The 20,775-nt window shown below is 41.0% G+C and overlaps 1 pseudogene; it reads right to left on the reverse strand.

The window, feature by feature from the left end:
* Positions 1-1,894: 1,894 nt before the first annotated feature.
* Positions 1,895-20,775, reverse strand: part of LOC101601139 — a 114,688-nt pseudogene continuing 95,807 nt past the window's right edge.

The following is a 20,775-nucleotide window of genomic DNA, read 5'->3' on the forward strand; positions in this document are numbered from 1 at the left end:
AACCTGTGTACTTTTTCTTTACAAAGCTCTAAGCAGCAGCTATTACATTAGAGCACTGGAACAGGAGCTTGTTAAAATGTAATTATCAGACCTGATCCTGTAGAGTTGGAATCAGAAACTTCCTAGGGGGTACCCAGCAATCTCTGTTTTCTAGGCAATTCTAGTGAACTGTTTTTGAGACACTTTTAGGTCATGGGGGAAGTATCTATTTCAAAAATCTCATAAGCTGTCAAGGTCAAAGTTCTTTTTCCCAAGTGCCTTCGGCCTTTCGGGTAGTGTCCCAAGAGCACGCCAGGCGTCAGTGACGAGAGCGAAGAGTCCTAGTAGCGGCAGTTCTCCTGACGCTTTGGATTCCCCCATATTTTCTCATTTCTGCCTTGGACCTACCTAACCTGTCGTGAGAGCCTGTGATGTTTTGCAATGTGGCTTAGCAATTTAAAGACTGATCTTCATTTGAGGAGAGATGTGATCCCCGCTCCCTGGCACATTTCCTGGAGTTTTGACTCACAGTCACAAATGCCACATATTTTGCCACTCTCTCAGAATGAGGTCAGTTATTTTTTCTGGGGAAGTCTGTATCAAGCAGACCTATAATTGCCCATTTTAACAAATGACAGACACCACAAGGGAAATAAGTTTCACATTTCAATCACCTGACTCCAGACCAAACAAGTCACAAGTGAGGATGGAAAGAGGCTTGCTTCTGCAGCTCATGGGTGAGAGAAGCCTGCTGACTGGGAAATACTCATGCTGAAAGTCTGAAGGGGGGCCACCTGTGGCCCTCAGTGCTGTGATTGGCAGGTCACACTCCCTGTTTTTTTTTTTTTTTGAATTTGAAAATTTGCATGTTTATTTAGAGCTTACATTACCCTGACAGAGTAGCCCCAATGCTATGTTCTTTTCTCAGCCATGAAGTTCTACAAAAATAAATCCAAGCTTTTACAGTGTGACTTCAATACAGAACTAAAGTCTTTTACAGCTATTTGAAGGGAATTTAGTTATCAAGGTGCTTATTTTCCACAAAAATGCCCTTTCAATCAGAGGATGCATGCTTATACTTAAAGTCAGACCCATCTTTACTCATGCAACAAATTTATATTCCTGCCCTCCCTCCATCACCTCTAAAATAAACACAGAACTATTTACAATTGAGGAAATACGGTCAAGTGACCACCCCCCGAAAAAAAAAAGACTGGCTCATTTCCAAGTGGATGAGAACCCTTGTGTTCAGTCAAACACTGAGTGCTCTGGGCTGGAGGCTGACAGGGACAGGAGAGAGGGTCAGGGGCAGGCTACCTGGCCATGGAGCTGAAGCCTTGCTGATTATGTAACCCAGGCTCCATATGACCTGACAACATTCAGGGCACTGTTCATGACTTTACCCACTGTCAGCCCTCCCCCCCAAAGTCACTGGTTCCTTACATAACATGATCCATGGGACACCCACCCCACATACCTCAGACCCACCCTTAGTAGTAGGAAGCCAGGCCAGACAGGCTAAAGAATGATGCATTTGGCCACCACATGTGCCAAATAAGCTTTGGTTCCATTTTAAAAGTCACAGCTGTCTTATAAAAAACAAGAAAAAGAAAAACAGTTATGAAGTAAGGATAGAGCCTTCCTTAAACCTTTTTGCTAAATACCAAGAACCTAAGACTTAGGCTGTGTGCAACCAAGGAAATGTAGGTCAAGACACCTCCAAGAGACTAACTACAAATGCTTTCCCAAAACAAGTGGTTCTAACTTAGACCATGTCCAAGCTCAGTTACGTCCAAAACATAAGTAGCAGTGTGGGAAATTTTCCAGATTTGGTAAACAGGACCCATGTCTCCTGTGAGTGTGGCATTCCTATGTCATCACTGCAGAGCATCACCTCTGCTGCTTCGGTAGGAGCCTAGGATGTATGTACCCTTACACACGACCAGTTCCAGCTCGGTGGGATGTCGGGTTGCGGCCGGTTGTCCCATTGCCCCTGCCTCCTCGGAATCCACCACGGGAACTATGGCCACGAAGAACCCTCCCTGATACCCCAAAGGTCTCCGTGTTAAGCTTCCTCTCTGCAGCCCATGCTGTCCGTTTGGAACTGGTTTTGAGTTCAGAAGAGATGTTGTCAAAGAAGGACTTGGATTTGTCTTAGTAGCAGTTGGGCCCCGGAAGATCTTCCTCAGCAGGAGTCTCATCATTCTGGGTCATTATAGTGGAGTCCTTTTCTTCCCCTATCCCAGCTTTGTCATCTTTAAAATACAGTTTCTTCTTAAATTATTTATCAAGCTCCTCTCGGTCGAATTGGGCATTTGCACTCTCAAAGTCAACGTCTCCTTCAAACTTAATTGTGTTTTCCTTAACATTCGTGGGACGGCTTTGCCCTCTGGATTGATTCCTTGTCTGCGGGTTCCCGCTGGCAGCCTTGCTGCTTGGGTGGGCCTGGCGACCGTTTAGCTGCGTTCCGGAAGTGCCCTTGCTGGGTAACTACTCGTTGGCATTCAAGTTAGCAACAGAACCAATCTGGACAGCCTGCTCCACCATGGGGCTCTTGCCGACTGGGGTAGATGGAAAGCCAGCTCCTAGACCTAAGGAGGCGGCTCCCTGGTCTTTTGACTAAGACTTGTCACAGTTGAGAAGACACTAGCGAGATGGTTTTCACTTCACTGAGGCTACGCCGCAGGTCGCCCAGCGCTGCCATCCTCAGTGAGATGCTGCGGCGTGTCTTGGTGAAGCACCGTGCTGAGGCTTGTTTTGCGACTGTGTGTCACTGCTGCATGAAACGGTTACCAAATGGATAAATGGAAAGAAGAGAAAGATTGTAACACACGCATATGCGTGGGAGCTGGCAAGACAATGTGTTGTGTATGAAAGTGTTTACATGGCAGTTAGAATCACAGCTTAGTAAGTCTAAGAAAAAGTGTGCCCAAAATAGTTTGTATGGGATAGGAATCAATAAACAAAGAAGAAAAATGCCTCATTAGCATCGTGAACCAGTAGAAAACTCATGAGGGATATACAGAATGTCAGGAGTGGGGAGTTGATCTGATAGTATAAAATCACTTGGCTACAATCCTCTAGAGTTTCTTTGGCTTATACAAATCACACATCAGTATATATTTATTAATGAAAATACATATTTAATTATCTTTTTTTAAATTAAATTTATTTATTTATTTATTTATTTGAGAGCGACAAACACAGAGAGAAAGACAGGTAGAGGGAGAGAGAGAGAATGGGCGCGCCAGGGCTTCCAGCTTCTGCAAACGAACTCCAGATGTGTGCGCCCCCTTGTGCATCTGGCTAACGTGGGACCTGGGGAACCGAGCCTCAAACCAGGGTCCTTAGGCTTCACAGGCAAGAGCTTAACCACTAAGCCATCTCTCCAACCCATATTTAATTATCTTTAAAATAAAGTTATATATCATTTGGAAACAAATAAATGTGTAGCCTTTGGGATGTTTGTGTGTGTGTGTGTGTGTGGGCAGGGGAGGGACCGGGTCAGAGAGAGGGAGAGGGCAGTCTTGTTCACAGAGGTGGTGGTCTTGCAGTACAGGAGAATGTGGTCTGTTTGGGCACATCTTTCAATTTCAATAACTGATAGAAGGTGGAGTGGAAGAATGGGAGGAAGCCTGGTTTCTGCCTACATTTTCCCCAAGAAACACCTCCTTCTTTCTTTTTGTTTCCTTTGTCTGTATTAAAAAGAAAGAAGGAAAGAAGAAAGAAAGAAAGAAAGAAAGAGAGAAAGAAAGAGGGCTGACACGGTGGCTTAGTGGTTAAGCACTTGCCTGTGAAGGCTAAGGATCTTGAGTGGAGGCTGGATTCCCCAGTACCCACGTAAGCCAGATGTTGCATGTGCCACCTTGTGTATGTACACATGCTGGCGCATGCATCTGGAGTTCATTTACAGTGGCTGAAGGCCCTGGAATACCCATTCTCTCTCTACCTATCTGCCTCTTTCTCTCTCTTTCACTCTCAAATAAGTAAATACATAAAAAGAGGTAAGTTAAAAAAAAAAAAGAAACTTGAATTGGCATTCAAATTCAATACAAGACACAATTAGAACAACAGGAAATAGTGTCAAATCTGATAACATTAGAGAAACATTCCTTTGAAGGGATTAAAAAATCTAAAGGCACATAAGTGTAAGTATCTAGCTTTAAAATCTTGATCTTGCCCTGTTTCAGAGGGTGCACTGATTTCCAAGTATTGCCCTTGATGCATCTGTCGAGATCAGGAGATAAGGCCTGGTGTGCTCATCATGGGAGGGAGGTGCACGGATGCTTAAATAGCAAATTGTTCCAAGACAAGTGTCTATTCTGTCACAGAGAAATAATTCTATGGAATTGTTATGTCTCCTCTTGCCTTATCTTTGTTTGGTTCTTCTTTTATATTCTTTTTCTTTTTTTCAAGTCTATCTTTTACTTTTCTTCTTTACTGGCAGAAAAATATTAAGTACTGATTCTGATTTTTTATTTTCTAGATGAGTTGATTATATATGTTATAATTAAAGACCAAATCCTGGCTAATATCCACCAGGTAAAAATGATTAGTAAATTAATTAAACAGAGTGCCTTTTATTCTAGATAATCAAAGCTAGCTAGTTGTCTCTACTTTTATTATGTCAGTGAAAATGATAATTAATTTGAATTTCCATAAGCAGCTTTAAGTCTAATACCTATTTGAGTTCACAATAGGGACACAGGCTCTTCTTTTCTAATTATTATTCCGTTTTTTACTTAAAAGTAACAAATTGATCATCTTCAGTATTAAAAGTTTAAGCAAAATTCACAATTAGTGAATGGTGGTTTTCTGACAAGGATGCTACTTAGTACTCTGAGATTTTATAGACATATGTTTGTCTCTATCTGCTGGTTTCAGGAGTTTATCACCATCTAAAATCCACAGTACCCTCTTTCCTTCTTATCCAGCTGGGTGACCTTTGCTTTGAATATCCTCTGTGTGCTCTGTGCACATCTGGCCTATGATTGCTCATTTTCCTGGTGCTCATTCTAAGCTACACTTTCTGGAGCATTTTGCTCTTGACTGTGTACACAAGAGGCCAAATGACAAAGGTTAGGATCCTACCACTTAAATAAGCAAATACCCTTGCTGGCTTATGGAACAAATTTATTTTCTTTATAAAGTAGTTGTTCACACCTGACAGTCAGAGAAAAGATGTGTCCGTACTTAAGAGACAGCTCACCTTTACCTTGAGTTCAAGGACCACCCAAGCCGTCATGAGCTCTTTTCTTTCCCCATGAAAGCATCTGTTCTCCAGAAAGGACAGACTAGAGGAGGCAGGGAGTTCTTCATCGGCCCTTCAGGTTTGCACTCAGTTGGCACCAGAGTTGAAGGTGCATTTCTACTGAGGAGCTCATAGGCAAGATTAGACACTCATTTTGGAAGGTCTTAGTGAGTTGTACTCAAAGCTGTACTGTCTTCACACTCCTTAGACAGGATGGTTCTGCATTTTTAATCAAAACTTTTGTTTTGAATAACTAGCAATAAACCCAGAATACATGCTAGTCAAGCACATTAACCACTGAACTATATTTTTAGCCAAATTCTGGACTCCTAAGTAACTAGGATAAGTTTTATACCTTTACCTAGTGGTGAATATTAAGTGAAATTGTTAGCAATCCCTGCTAACATTGATTTCAAATGTCATGTTCCCTTTACTTCCTGGTTATACTTAACCATTCTGTCTTTTTTTTTAATATTTTAATTTTATTTATTTATTTATTTGAGAGCAACAGACACAGAGAGAAAGACAGATAGAGGGAGAGAGAGAGAATGGGCGCGCCAGGGCCTCCAGCCTCTGCAAACGAACTCCAGACACGTGCGCCCCCTTGTGTATCTGGCTAACGTGGGACCTGGGGAACCGAGCCTCGAACCGGGGTCCTTAGGCTTCACAGGCAAGCGCTCAACCGCTAAGCCATCTCTCCAGCCCCATTCTGTCTTTTTTGTTTGTTTCAAGGTAGGGTCTCATTCTAGCAGAGGCTGACCTGGAATTCACTCTGTAGGCCTTGAACTCTCTGCCTCCAGAATGCTGGCATTAAAGGCGTGCACTACCACATCTGGCCCTTCTCTCTTTTGTGTGAGTAGTGCATCTGCCTGATAATTGTATCTTTTATTTCAACCAAAGTTTTTTTTGTTTTCTGGATAGCATTTATATATCTTAGAATATTTTCTTACTACAAATTAAAGTTTATTGGCAGAGACTATGCTCAAAATACATTTTATACATGTATGGAAATTGTCAAGAAAAAAGCAAAAGAAAACAATCAAAGAAGCCAAAAAATACCTTTAATTTCACCTTCTACAGATAAGCACTCTCAATATTTAAAAAAAAAACTATTTCCAGACATTTTTCCTATGCATATAAAAAGTTAATGTTATTTTCTTATAGGGGTTTAATGGTTTAAAAGGAAAAGAGAGGATTATTTCACTTCTTGCTTATATTTTCAGTTTCCTCAAGGTCCCCTCTTTAACAGACTGTCTCACAAGTGATTCAGGATGCTGAAGCATTTGACCACTGAATAAACTTTCCCTGACTCTGAAAACATTACAGTATTATGCAGTGCACAAAGTATGGGTTGCAGCTGAGCTGCTCTGTGGCCAGAAATGATATCTGGATAAAGAAATTGCTTGGAATTACCCAAGGGAGTTTGTATATCAGTAGTGAAATAGTGAGTGCAGGAATGGAACTGAGTGACTTGCTCAAGACTTTGGCCATATAAACACTAAGCAAGGGCTGGTGTGGAGTGCATGACAAAAGAAATCCCAATATTGTCTGGTTCAAGGAGGAGAAGGACATTTTATAAATGGCATTCAGAGAGCCCCAGAAATGGGCCATTTTAAATGTATCACCTAACTGCTGGCAGGATGGAATGTTCTGGAAGCCCCATTTCTCTTGGAGCCACCCTAAACAAGAAAGCCATGTAGCATGAGGTAATGTCTACTGCAGTTTCCTAGCTTCAGACGTTGGCCTGTCCTCTGTGTGTGGGTCTTGGAATATGGGAGATGGGGGAGTATTTGTTAAAGATACATTCTCCTATAGGTCTATTTCCATAGTCTTTCAGCAGCGAGCATTTCATTTTCATGCTTATATTTAAAGGGCTATTTTGATGTGATTTCTGACCATTGGAATGATTTTTGAAATATGTCTCTCCAAACTGTGAACTAGTTAGTTACTCAATTTTGAATTTGTGTGTGTGTGTGTGTGTGTGTGTGTGTTGAAACTGGTGCTGGCACATATTGGGTTCCCTATGTAATTTAGAAACAGAAAGAAAATTGGTGAAGGTATATAGTTAGCATTGATATAAGGCTATATTGACATAAGGGAAGGGTGTAGCATATCCAATAGAAAGTACTTTTCTGTGTCATTTTGACTTCATGCAGGAAAAAACAGTCAACCTGAACAGTATGATATAGGCCACCAGGGTTTCAGAATGCCAGTCTCAAGTCAGTAACATACATTTTTCCAGGGGTACAAGGTGGGCGATGGATAGCATGCATGGTTCACATAATTAAAAGATATTCTTACTGGAAAGGCCTTTGGATGGCATATTTATTGCCTCATATGTAAACTTACATTATCCTATTCAGAAGCTTTCTTGTTAATCTGTGAAGGTATTTGAACTTGAGACCCTTGGGTGGTACAAAGCCTCTTTATATCCCAGATCTTCTAGGTCTGACTGTTGGAGGGAGGCATGGATTTATTATTTCAAAAACATCTTCAGATGATCAGGTATAAGTGGCCTGTGGGCAGGCATTTGGGAACCAGTGGTACAGAGGAAAAAGCAATGTGTCTTTTTCCATTGTTCTAGAACTTACATGAATCTTTTAGTCTTAATGTCCCATCACTATGCAGCTTCATAAAAATCACCACATGCATGTTGTTACATGTGTGTCCAATTAACTTTATTATAGATTGTACCTGAGACAGCAGGAAGAGCTTCTACCTCAATTCTCTGTCTTTGGAGATTTTATGAGCAGAAGATTATAAACATTAGGAGAGAACAATTTACACCTACATTTCAGTATTGCAGCTTTTAAAGTTTTCACATGTATATCTAGGTAGAAAGTTAACCTGTGAATAATTTTTCATCATTTGAAAAATTATAGCTCCAGTCTAGTAGATAGTTGCTGTTATTTCCTTAGGATACTTGGCTTTCACTTTTTTCTGATAAGCTTGCAGAAAGGAAAGGATAATCAGTGTGAAAGTCCGCTGCAGAAGGAACATTCTTTTGTAATGGCTGTCCTCCCTGTCTGAGGATGTTGTGGATTTAGTACTAGAACGTACCAGGTACCATCCCCTGTCTCATGAATACTAGGTTTGGCCAAGAAAACTTGAACTAGAATATAATTACAAGATCCACGCCATGGACACAAGAATATTTTATTTAGGATAGACTCTGCTAATGACCAGAGGTGGCTCCTTTTTTACCTGAGACCTGTGCTATAAGGAGTTTCTAGGATCTTGTGTGGTTTCATTCAGATTTATCCCCATAAATGTTACGTGTTCTGAATGCTAGGTCCTCAGCTGGTGGCACTTTGGGAATTGGTGCCTCTTGGAGGTAAGGTATTGTTGAGGGTGGCTTATGGGTATTATAGCCAGCTTCCCCTTGCCAGTGTTTAGCATGCTCTCCTGCTGCTGTTGTACACCTGATGTTGGCCAGGAGGTGATGTCCAGCCTCTGCTCATGCCATCATGGAGCTTCCCTTCAAATCTCTAAACCAAAATAAACCCTTTCCTTCCCTAAGTTGCTCTCAGTCTGGTGTGTTTTGCCAGCAATGCAAAGCCTACTGAAACAGCAACTCATGTACCACAGGTGACCCTTCCAATGTGGTCTGCAGGTCAGTTTTAGTAAATCACCACCATTTTGTGCTATTCCAGAAAAAATAATAATAAAAGGGCATGTCAAAAGGATGGCCTGGAGAAAATTAGTATCCTATGGAGTAAACTTGGAAAGAGGACTGTTGAAGATGGTGGATGAATATGGACGGCCCTGGATGAATGTATGGGGGATAGGACGGCAGCCTGGCCCTTCTGTTTAGTTCTCAACTTACCAGGCTTCCCTTGAGTTCCACAGTCACTCTGCTGTCAGTAGGAATCTCCTGAATTTCTCAACCCCTGCCAAGTTTAGTGAAGAGCTGACTACTGACCACAAGAAACATGTCCTGCTTGTGCTTCATTTCTACCTGGAGTTGTCCCTCAGGGAGGCGATGATACTTGTTTGAGTGCTGGCTTGAGCAGTTCAGGCCCATGTGACTTTGCTAAGTTTCTGGTATGACCTTGGGCATATTGTGTAAATGTTTAGTGCCTTTGTTTCTGTGGGATGCTCCCATTGAGTGTTGTGTTGAGGATTACCTTTATGTTTATATAATGACCTGTCATATAGCCAGATAACACTAAATGGTGGCTGTTTCCTCTTGCTAGGTCCTGTGGAGCTGGCTTACAGTTGTCCTGAGGGAGATGATCCAGTGAGTCCATTTTTATGCAAAGGGACCAGTAAGGCTTTCCATGGGAGGCACTGCTCTGTAAGTCACTCCCCTTTTTTTTTGGCTGGGGGGCATTGGGCAGTTCTCTATTACTAGGGGATGTTTTCATTGAAGACTAAATCCTTCAAGGTCAGTGCTCACTAAAGGGTACGTACCACAGAGGCTTGATGCAAACTGGCGCTGAAAATATATTGCTTTCTTGGATATCCACAGTGGGAAGAAGGGTTATGAATGCCAGGAACCCCTGGAGTTCAGGATTGAGATGACTTTTGGTTCATTAGAGAACTCTATCTGTTTCCAATAATAATAATGTCAGGAGAAAGCAGAATGTGTTCCGCTACTACTGTAGTAATGTTGTCTATCTACTGCCTGCTTTCTGTGGTCTTTTCCTATCTCTCTCTTACCATTTACCTGATCCTGATCCAGCATGATCTTTTGCAAGAGGCATTTTGTGGTGCCTGCTATCCGTATTCCACCTTGCTCTTTGATGGATCCTGTAACACTTTGCCTTACTGATGCTTTGGTGAGGTTCCTTTTATTGTCTGCCAACCACTAACATATTTATTTCCTGTCTCATCTAAGAGAATATGAGCTTATGGAAGTCTGGGGAGGAATCTTCCTTGTTTTTCTTTTTTGGTCATCTTCTCTCCTAGTCTGAGGAATGTATATTTTGGTGCAAATGTTTCAAAAATCCTCATTGAATGAACCTGAATTAAAAAGTGCTCATGTTTCTAAATAGCCATGGAATATAGTCAATGAATTCTTATTATAAAGAAATGTTGGTAGGACTATAATTCAGTGGGAAGGGGATGTATGCACTGAAAAATTTCTTGGTCACATTAATTTAATGCAGAACATTGAGCATGTTGAATTAAGGAAGGGTGCCTGGAATGGAATACTGGAGTCACATAGATTAAAGTTAAGCCTGTTATTTATTTACTAATCTAAGAAGAGCTGTAACTTTGTAGCCAAATCCCTTCATTTCTCCCCTCTCTCTACCTCTCTCTCTCTCTCTCTCTCTCTCTCTCTCTCTTTCTCTCTCTGCCTGGCTTTCCTCTTCAGTTAAATGGGGTCATTAGAATAAATAGCCTCTAAATTTCTGATATTTCTAAAACTTTAATCTTTCAAATGCTCTAAGATCTAGAGCATGCCTCTGAATGCTCATTATTATATAGTCATCTTTGGAAGGTGTATAAATTGAATTTGTCACTTTTTTCACAATTGTAGCTGCAATTAACAATTTTTATGATTCTTGTTTTGAGTAAACCTTTAGAAATATATGGTAAAGTAAAATATTTGGAATAATTGAAGATTTTCATCAAAATTGAATATTAAGAAAAATAGTAATATCATAATTTTTCAAGATAGTAAAGGATACCACCTTAATAACCTTTATGCAAATATAACATTTTTTATTATGTTTTAAAATGTTGTCTTAAATTAAAAAGTCTCAGTGTTACACAGCTATAAAAGATAGAAATATTAAGAAAGAAAGTGATGCCTAGAATAAATATAGTTCTTCCCGGTAAAATTATAGATAGCATTATGAGTGTTCTGCCTGATTAACTTCTGATTATAACATTCTAATTAGAAAAGTCCTTCAGGTAAAACAGGATAATCTATGTTGTAATAGACTGAGAAGCACAGTTCTACATACATAGTCAGGCACCAAGTATTTAAGAGTACTCCTTGGGGGTAGAGTTCTGGGTTGGGGACTTATAGAGGAGCAGTAAAAGTTTAGCGTCTTCTGTCCCCCAAGCAGTTGCATTCTGGTGAAGGATCTGTAGTCAGGATAATGCTATAATATCCCTATCTCTATACATCTAGGGTATATATAGAATCAACAACTACCCCACCCCCAGATAAACCAGTAGCATTTCAAGTTCTTTTCTAAAATAATTTTCCAATTCCACTTACCCTGAAAATTTCACATTGGCTATCTGTGCCTTAAATTCAGTAATTGACATTCTAGCTTTTAGCCTGCTGACATTTCTTTTTTTTTCCTTAGCTGAAAACAATATAGTGCTTGCCTGAAGATACCTTAGAGTTACCTTGTGAATACAGATTCTGTTAAAAACAACTTAAAATACTGGAGAGATGCTCATTCAATAAGTGCTTGCTTGCTTTGTGAGCATGAGACCTGAGTTTGATCCCCAGGCCCCATATTTAAATTTTTTTTAAAAAACCTGAGCCTGGTCACAGGCTAGTAATCCCATTGCATATGACAGCCTGCCTAGTCTACTGGGTGAGCGCCAGGCCAGTGAGGGACCTTGTCTCAAAAAATGTGGATGGTGTTTTACGAACGACATCAGAAGTTGTCCTCTGGCCTTTATGTACATTGGCACACACACAAACAAGCATACACACACACACACACACACACACACACACACACACACACACACAACTGAGGAAAACATGTAGAAAGACACAAATAAAAATAAGTACTTATGGCCTGGGGAGATGGCTCAGCAGTTAAGAGCACTTGCCACTTAAGCATGAGGGCCTGGGAGAGCCTGAGACCAGAGTTTGACTCCCCCAAGCCCTTGTATAAAGCTGTGTGCTGGCTGAAATGGGCATTTTGGGGTTGAGAGAGATACCTTGCTTCAAGAAGGTACCCAACTGGACATGGTGGTATACATCTTGAATCCCTGCACTTGGGAGGCAGAGTTAGGAGGATCATTGTGAGTTCAAAGCCAGCCTGAAACTACATAGTGAATTCCAGATCAGCCTTTGCTTCAGCAAGACCCTACCTCAAAATAACAACAGCAACAACAAACAAACAAACCACCTAGATGAACATAGAGAAATGTACCCAAAGTTTGGCTTTGGCATGCACACAGTGTATGTTTATCTGTACACACACATGCATGTACCACATGTCTGCCCCCAACACATTCAAATTGTATTTATTTATGTATCTGTATCGTCATGGGAATTTGAAGCCAGAAGGCCAGGCATTGCAAGCTAGCACTTTTAACCACTGAACCCTCTCCCCAGCCCTCATTTTACTTCTTAAATTGAACTAATTTGAAGAAATCAACCAGATAGTATAAAAAGTGGATCCTATGTTGAAAATGTGGCAAGTAACAAGCTATCACTGACAACTATCACTGAGAAGTTAGAGGGATGCTGAAAAGCCCTAGGAAGCTAGATTACCACTCCCATTGATCCTTCTACTATCAGATTTCATTAAAGGCCACTTCTGGATCTTATGTGGACAGGCATTTTAACTGGGATAAGACATTATTTGGGAGAGATGCCAAATAAACTAATCTGTGTTAATGTGCTATATATCTGATTAATTCATGGTTTGTAAACACACTGTCTCAGAGGCCAGGCCATTGGCTTGTAGAAAGACTGCTAAGGACAGGAGGGTGAGCCCTATCGGGATTAGGGTCCAGATACCTGGTATAATTTTTATTAAAGATTAGTATGCTGAACATGGTGGTGCATGCCTTTAATTGCAACACTCAAGAGGCAGAGGTAGGAGGATTGCCATGAGCTTAAGGCTACCCTGAGACTCAATAATGTATTTCAGGGCAACCTGGGATAGAAGGAGACCTTACTTCAAACTCCCACCCCCCCAAAAAAAAAGAAAAAATAGAAAAGGAAATAATTTCTCTGAGAAAAGTAGTATGTGTGAATAGGAAAGTAAGGAGTGAGGATGGAGAATGAGAGGAAGAAAAATCCTGGGATGATAAAAAGGACTGACTATATATAAGACATGGAAAATAAAATTTAAGTTTAAATATATTTTAAGTTTTCTTCCACCAGTTTGTGTGGTATTTCTTGTACCATCTTTCTATGTATCTAGAGTGATAACTATACCAAGTTCCTTTTCACATTTTTCACACACTATCTATCCTTCTGCGAACAGTCTGGTCAGCTTATGCAGCAGCAGCCACCCCAACTTTTATTTTTATTTATTTGATTAAAAAAATTTATTGACAACTTCTATACTTATAGACAACAAAACATGGTATTTCCCTCCCCTCGCCCACTTTCCCTTTCATAACTCTGTTCTCCATCATATCTCCTCCCTCTTTCCATTAGTCTCTCTTTTAATTTGATGTCATCATCTTTTTCTCCTATTATGAGGGTCTTGTGTAAGTATTGCTAGGCAGTGCGAGGTCTTGGATATTGAGGCCAAGTTCTGTCTGGACAGTTGTATGGAAGGAGTGGTACCCTTCCTTTGGCTCTTACATTCTTTCTGCCACCTATTCTGCAATGGACCCTGAGCCTTAGAGAGTGTGAGATGTTTCAGTGCTGGAAACTCCTCCATCCCTTCTTCTCAGCACTATGTGGCCTTTTGGGTCATCCCAGTGGTCATCACCATATGAAAAGAGAGGCTTCTCTAACCAGAAGTGACAATAGCATTAATGTATGAGTATGAACATTAACTGTAGTGCTTTCAGGACAATTTGGTGAGACTGATATATGCAGTTATCCAGACAAGAGCAGGCTTTATACCCCTAAGGTTCATGACCTCCCCGGCCATAGGCTTTTGATTAGGTTTTCAGTACCAGACATGTATTCCCTCCCACAGAGTGTGCCTTCAGTCCAATTAGAGGGCAGTTGGTTTTCTCCAGAGCAGAAATGCCACTACTGTACTCATTCAGTCATTTGGTCTGTCTGGCCAAACTTGAATCTTCCAGTGTCCATTCTGTTGGACAGATGATTTCTGTCTCCCATAAAGCTGCACACAGTACAGTTTTTTTTTTTTCCAGGTTTCAGTTGGCTGGGCTATAGGAAGAAGGTTCTCTGCTCAGCACCAGCTTGATTTCTCAGTGACTCTTCTGCTCAGGTATGTGAAGTCTTCAGTAATAGGGTCTTACCATCTCTTTCTCATGGGAAACCAAGGGCATTGCCTGTAATGTTTTGGAGGCAACAGGGACCTCCCTGGCCAACAACTCACTGGAAGGTGTCCCATCCCTGACACTGAAAATTTTCTAGTAACAATCTATGGCTTCTGGTGTGCCATTATTCAAGGAAGTATATTTTCATATGTCTTGTGCAGAATATCTTGAATTTTGATTGACCCTCCTCTTCCCTTTCCCCCTCCCTGCCCTTCTTTTATACAATCTCTTCCCCTGGCCTCGCTTAGGCCTTTCCCTTCCTTGTAATCTGTTCTTCTACTTACATCTATACAATACCATCCCCTTAAGACCTTCCCTCTCCTACCTCCCTTATAGCCTTTTTCTAGCTTATGGGCCTCTGCTATTGATTTTTGGTTCCTGCTCACATACAAGTATATACATTTGTAGCTAGGATCCACATATGAGAGAGAACATGTAATGTTTGGCTTGCTGGACCTGGGTTACCTCACTTAGTATAATCCTTTCCAGATCCATCCATTTTCCTGAAAATTTCATAATTTCATTTTTCTTTACCACTGAATAGAACTCCACCGTGCCACATCTTTATTATCCATTCATCTGTGGATGGACATCTAGGCTGGTTCTATTTCCTAGCTATTGTGAATAGAGCAGTAATAAATATGGTTATGCAAGTATCTCTAAGGTAGAGAGAAGAGTCATTAGGATATATGCCTAGGAGTGCTATAGCTGGATCATATGGCAAATCTATTTTTAGCTGTCTCAAGAACCACCACACTAATTTCCACAATGCTTGTACCAGATTACCTTCCCACCAACAGTGTAGAAGAATTCCCCTTTTACCACATCTTCACCAGCATTTATTGTCATTTGTTTTCTTTTATTAAAATATTATTTATTTATTTATTTCAGAGAGAGAAAGAGGGGGGAAAGAGAGAAAGAGAAAGAGACAATGGGTGCATGGCCTCCAGCTACTGCAAAAGAACAGATGCATGCTCCCCCTTGTGCATCTGACTTATGTGGGTCCTGGGGAATTGAACCGGGATCCTTTGGCTTTGTAGGCAAATGCCTTAACCACTAAGCCATCTCTCCAGCCCCCAATTTTTTTTTTTTCTAGGTAGGGATTCACTCTATCCCAGGCTGACCTTGGAAGCAGCTGATGGCAGCATAAATCTGGCCAGACAGGAAAGGTGCTATGGAACTGGAGTACCCTCTGTATGCCTGATTATCACAGAGCACTTGGGAATAAAATAGGCATTCTGACCATGCAGGGAGATGTTGGCCTGTTTGTATTTTAGAGAGGTATAATCCAAGTGTGGCTTTGGCCTCAACAAGGACAATGTTAGGACTGTGGCAGTGTTCCTTAGGATGTGATTTGGGAATCTGACCTGTGGCCTCAGTACTAATTACTGCATCATAGAAGGACAATGATTTGTTTTTATTTTTCAATGTTGTTCTTTGTGTACTAAAGTCTCAGAACTACTGCCTTAGAGATCTAGACCTCTATCCTGAAAGGTAGCATGAACAGGGGGTGGGAGTGACATTGCCATTCCCTGATCTTTCAACTGCATTTTCATAGGATTCTCCAGTAAGGCTTATGAAGACATAGAGCACAGAGAGGTTAAACAAATTGTTCAAGGCCACATAGCTTGAATTCTCCTTAACTTGATCAAAAATTAGCATTCTTTTCACTAAATCATGAAAGAGAAAATTTTAATTTCCTTGTCAAAGAGTCCCCAGACATCACTTATTTATAACCAGGCATGAAAAGAGTTTATTTTCCATGTCTTAACATTTGTTAAAGCTCCTCTTTAACTCCTGAGGGGGAGCCCTCTTGCCTGCTAGATGTGGAACCAGTGCAGGCTGCCCCGTAACACTGCACATAGCCACCCTTCTTCAGCGGCACTCTGCAGCTTGGGGCGAGGAAAGTGTCATGTCCCAATGCTCTACATGTAGATTCCATGCCTAGACTTTGATTGTTTTAACCCTATCATGTTCTATTCATGTTAGAAATAAAAATCGTGTCTCATCTTATTTCAGACAACTCCAAAATTTGGCAGTATTCATTATTTTTAGACAGCTCTAGTCTATTGAGACAAGCCCTCACAGCACTCTTCTCGTGATGCCTTCTTACAGTTGAGAACATGGCCTCTAGGTCTTGGCACTGATTTTTAAAAATATTTTAATTTTATTTATTTATTAGAGAGAGAGAGAAAGAGAGAGAAAGAGAGAGGCAGCTAGAGATAGAAAGAATGGGAGAATGGGCACACCAGCCACTGCAAATGAATTGCAGATGCATGTGACACCATGTGCATCTAGCTTATGTGGGTCCTAGGGAAATGAACCGTGGTCCTTTGACTTTATAGGCGAGCGTCTTAACTGCTAAACCATTTCTCCAGCCCTTGGCACTGATTTTAAAGCACCTCCAAGTGGCTTCCTCGTGAAATCTCACCTGCAACCTTCCCTCTCAGATCAGTCAGAATCACACAGCTCAGCAAAGATTCTGAGCTCTGGGCTGCCATAGACAAAACAAGTGCCTGAACTGTTCAGTGGGAGGAGCACTGTTTCCTTAGACATTTAATGGGGATAATAAACCATCCTTCTGGGGGGCTATGGTGATTAAATGAGATACAGAGTTGTAGCACCAAGCTTAGCATCTGGTACAAAGAAAATCAAATATGGGTTTGTCCCTTGTTTCTGGAAGGAGGGAGACAGAAGCCCTCCCCATGGGGCAGGAGGCTGCAGCAAGCAGGTGCTGTAAGCAAGAGTCAGAACAGGGAAGGGGGCAGCAGACCGAGGCTGCAATGTTTCACCTTTACAAGAAGTGAGTTGAGATCATATTGGCCTCTTGGGAACCAGGCCACCCAGCTGTAGAACGACCGTCTTTAGAGTGCTTTGTATGTGGACAGCTCTGTGGAAATGTCAGGTGACTGCTCCAGGTTGCGGCTCACCCATCACTTACTATTGTGTGTGTTGGTACAAATTATTCTCTTATTATCTTTCTCTGTATAATACAAACAATAATGATACCCACTTTTACAGGTTGTGGTAAGGATTAAAACTGAAGTATTTGCACAGTGCCTGACATCCAGTAAGTGCTCAATAAATGCTATTTTGTAGCTTCCCACGATACAAAGTATCTTCTTGTTTTTCACTTTGTGGGATTGGAAAGGCTACCTTGAGAAACTGAAGTGCCTTTTCTATTCCCAGTCCTGCAAAATCAAGGAAGGCAAAAAGCACCACTCAAGTCCAGAGGAGGAAAAGAGTGAGGAAGAATGTGCCACAGCCCCAGGCTGAATAACAGACTACATGCATTTAGGTCTGCTGAGAGGTCTCGTTCTCTTCTATGTCTGTAAGACCACATCCTTCTCCTCTCTGACTCTTTCCAAAGATCTCACCAGCTAGATCCAAGTTGTTTTCTGGATGTGTTTTACGTCCTCCTTTGCTCACAGCCAGGACTAGACAGTGTCAAGAGCCTGAGAAGAGGGAGAGTTCAGGGAGGTAAAATGACATCGAAGGTCACACATTTGCTTGCTGAAAAGTGGCAGTTTTTTCTAGAGGCTAGCATCCATGTTTTCATGTTTAACTGGCCAGACAGTATGACATTTTGTTTTCTCCATACTGGATCCAGTCTAGAGTTATGCGTGACTAAGTGGTCATATTCTTAGTCTCTTTTAACTAAGAACATTTTCACTACCTTGTTATTTTTGGACATTGGCATTTTTAAAGAATATTAACTCATCTTGTTTTTCTTATTTTGGCTTTTCAAGGTAGGTCTTTCTCTACACCAGGGTGACCTGGAATTCATAATGTAGTCTCAGAGTGGCCTTGAACTCATGGCAATCTTTATACCTCTGCCTCCTGAGTTTTAATGGAATATTCTTCATCTTGTCAGATGCTCATGGTTAGATTCTGGTAAACTTGGGCACTTTTTTTTTTTTTTTTGCCAGAACATTCCACAGCTGATCTTGTAGCACAGAGGCAAACAATGGGCGTCACTCCTCACAGGTGATGCTAATTTTGATCACTTGGTCAAGATGTTGCCTGAATTGCCCTTTATACAATTACTGTTTTCCCTTATAACTAAAGTTTATTGGAGTGCTTTAAGGCTACACAAACACCTTACTCTGTATCATTATTAGCAGCCACTGAGGATACTTATCCAGTCTTCACTATATTTGGTGTTGGGCAGGAATTTAAATAGTGAGCATTAGGAGCTGGAGAGATGGCTTAGTGGTTAAGCACTGGCCTGTGAAACTTAAGGACCCCAGTCAGAGGCTTGACTCCCCAGGACCCACGTTAGCCAGATGCACAAGGGGGCGCACACATCTGGAATTCGTTTGCAGTGGCTGGAGGCCCTGGCGTGCCCATTCTCTCTCTCTCTATCTGCCTCTTTCCCTGTCTGTCGCTCTCAAATAAATAAATAAAAATAACAAAAAATACCAACAAAAATTTAAGTAGTGAGCATTAGGAAGTCATAAAGTAATAGGCTTTAGAATGTATGTAGTTAGTAGCTGGCATTCACTTGGAAAGGGTAAAATCCTTTTCCTGTTTCTTTGAAACCAGGGACACCAGAGCCTGTTGAGGTCAAGTCCTCACTCTTCATAGCTAGTGAACCCATTATGAGATATGACAAGCTGTCACCATACCCCATTGTACATGACCTATCTTTAGCTGTCTGGCTTTGGTACTAGGTAAGGGTGGCTTGGATTGTGACTCACTGGGGCTCAAAAATCAGTTTATTCTGTGGTTTTCTTCTTCTTGTCCCATCACAATGGATTGAATGATCCATAGTTGGAGTTCTCAGGATTTTCTTTACTGAACTTGTTAAATGGTTTTTCTTCTCTTGATTCCTGACCCTTGGGATAGGAAGGAAGAAACACCTACCTCTCCAATATTGACAAAACAGTGTGTATACAGAATAAATAAATAAAAGAAGGTAGGCAGCCAACTTGGAGGAGCTTGCAGCCCTGCCCCCTGCAGGATCTTGCACGTTGGGGTCCACAATTCACACATTACAACAGAAAAGCAGGGAGATCACGATGCTGTGCCTCTCTGATGGGGGGGGCGGGGGTGTTGCTTTTCCTGTGGCAGCAACTATCTGTGCTCCCCAGTAAGTCCAGGAACAATCTCCACTTATTACACCAGCTCAAAACCAAGGACTGTTTACAGCCTCATGTGGACAAGACACTAACTCTCACTCATTACTGTCTCGGTGGGGATTTATCTGCTCCACACTCTCCTTGCATGGGGCCCACATTTTCATCCAGTAAAATCACATGTTGTTAACTCAATATATACAGTGAAAACAGCATGAATAATGGAACCTTTAATCCTTATTTCTAAAAATTAGATTTCCACTTTATCCTTCTCCCCTTTCCTCTCTTAAAAAAAAAAAAAATCTTCTCAGAGCCAAGCAGAATAGATGTTGTCAAGACCTTAGTTGTAAGCAGAGTCTGTGGTATTTCCATTCCATTACCAAATACCTTTGCAAGTTCTGGATGGATTGATTACATTTCTTCCCCTGGTCACTTCTCATGTGACACACAAGAAATTAACATCACCCTTGTCATAGAGAAAGAGATGGCCCATTGACATGATATGTTTTAGAAAATGGAATGAAATTTTATGTCTGACTAAACTCACACTTACAATATCTGAACACAAAGACGCACACACATCCTTGTGTCTCTTTCTTAGTCTTTATCTATAAAGAGATTTATTGAGTTGAAATTATTTTGAGTATTAAATTAGTAACCAGGCATACTAAATCAAACTTCGAGGATGAAATTTGACCAACATTGTTGGGAGGTATTAAGACCCTTTTATTAACATGTATAGAAGTACATAGTGATAATATGCAGACAAATACATCTAAGGGCTTTACTAAGGATATTCATCTTATTAAATTTTCACTATTTCAGATACAGGCCAGCAAAGCCAAATGCACCAGATATTCATTGGCTGTTAAGGGAATCTAGATGCATAGATTAACTTTCTTTTAAAGGCTTAGAAATAAATAGTCGCCCACTATTCTTAAGTACCAAAGCTCTCTCTGTGTGTTTGGGGACACACATATGCATAGGTTTGCACATTGTTTATATATACAGTATCTTTGTGAGCCAAGACTAGATCCTGTGAGTTGCATGAAGTAATGTCTCAGGGGTTAAGAGTATAGACTTTAACGTTCACTGAATAACAGTGATAATCCTAAAATCTGTAAACTGGAAATAGACACGAACCTTCTGGCAAGGCTATCATGAGCACATACCAAGTGTTCAGGAGGTGTAACTGTCATTCAAGAGGTAGTTTAGAATGGAATAACCAAAGTGGACTGTGGCTCATATGATCCTTTTGGAAACCATGGTCTTACAGAAGTATGCAAAGTCAGTAAGATTAATCTACATTGATCATGAAGGTGGCCTAGCTGACAGATTGGTTAGAAGTGA

The sequence above is a fragment of the Jaculus jaculus genome, chromosome 7 (genome assembly GCF_020740685.1).
Source record: "Jaculus jaculus isolate mJacJac1 chromosome 7, mJacJac1.mat.Y.cur, whole genome shotgun sequence".
Classification (NCBI taxonomy): domain Eukaryota; kingdom Metazoa; phylum Chordata; class Mammalia; order Rodentia; family Dipodidae; genus Jaculus; species Jaculus jaculus.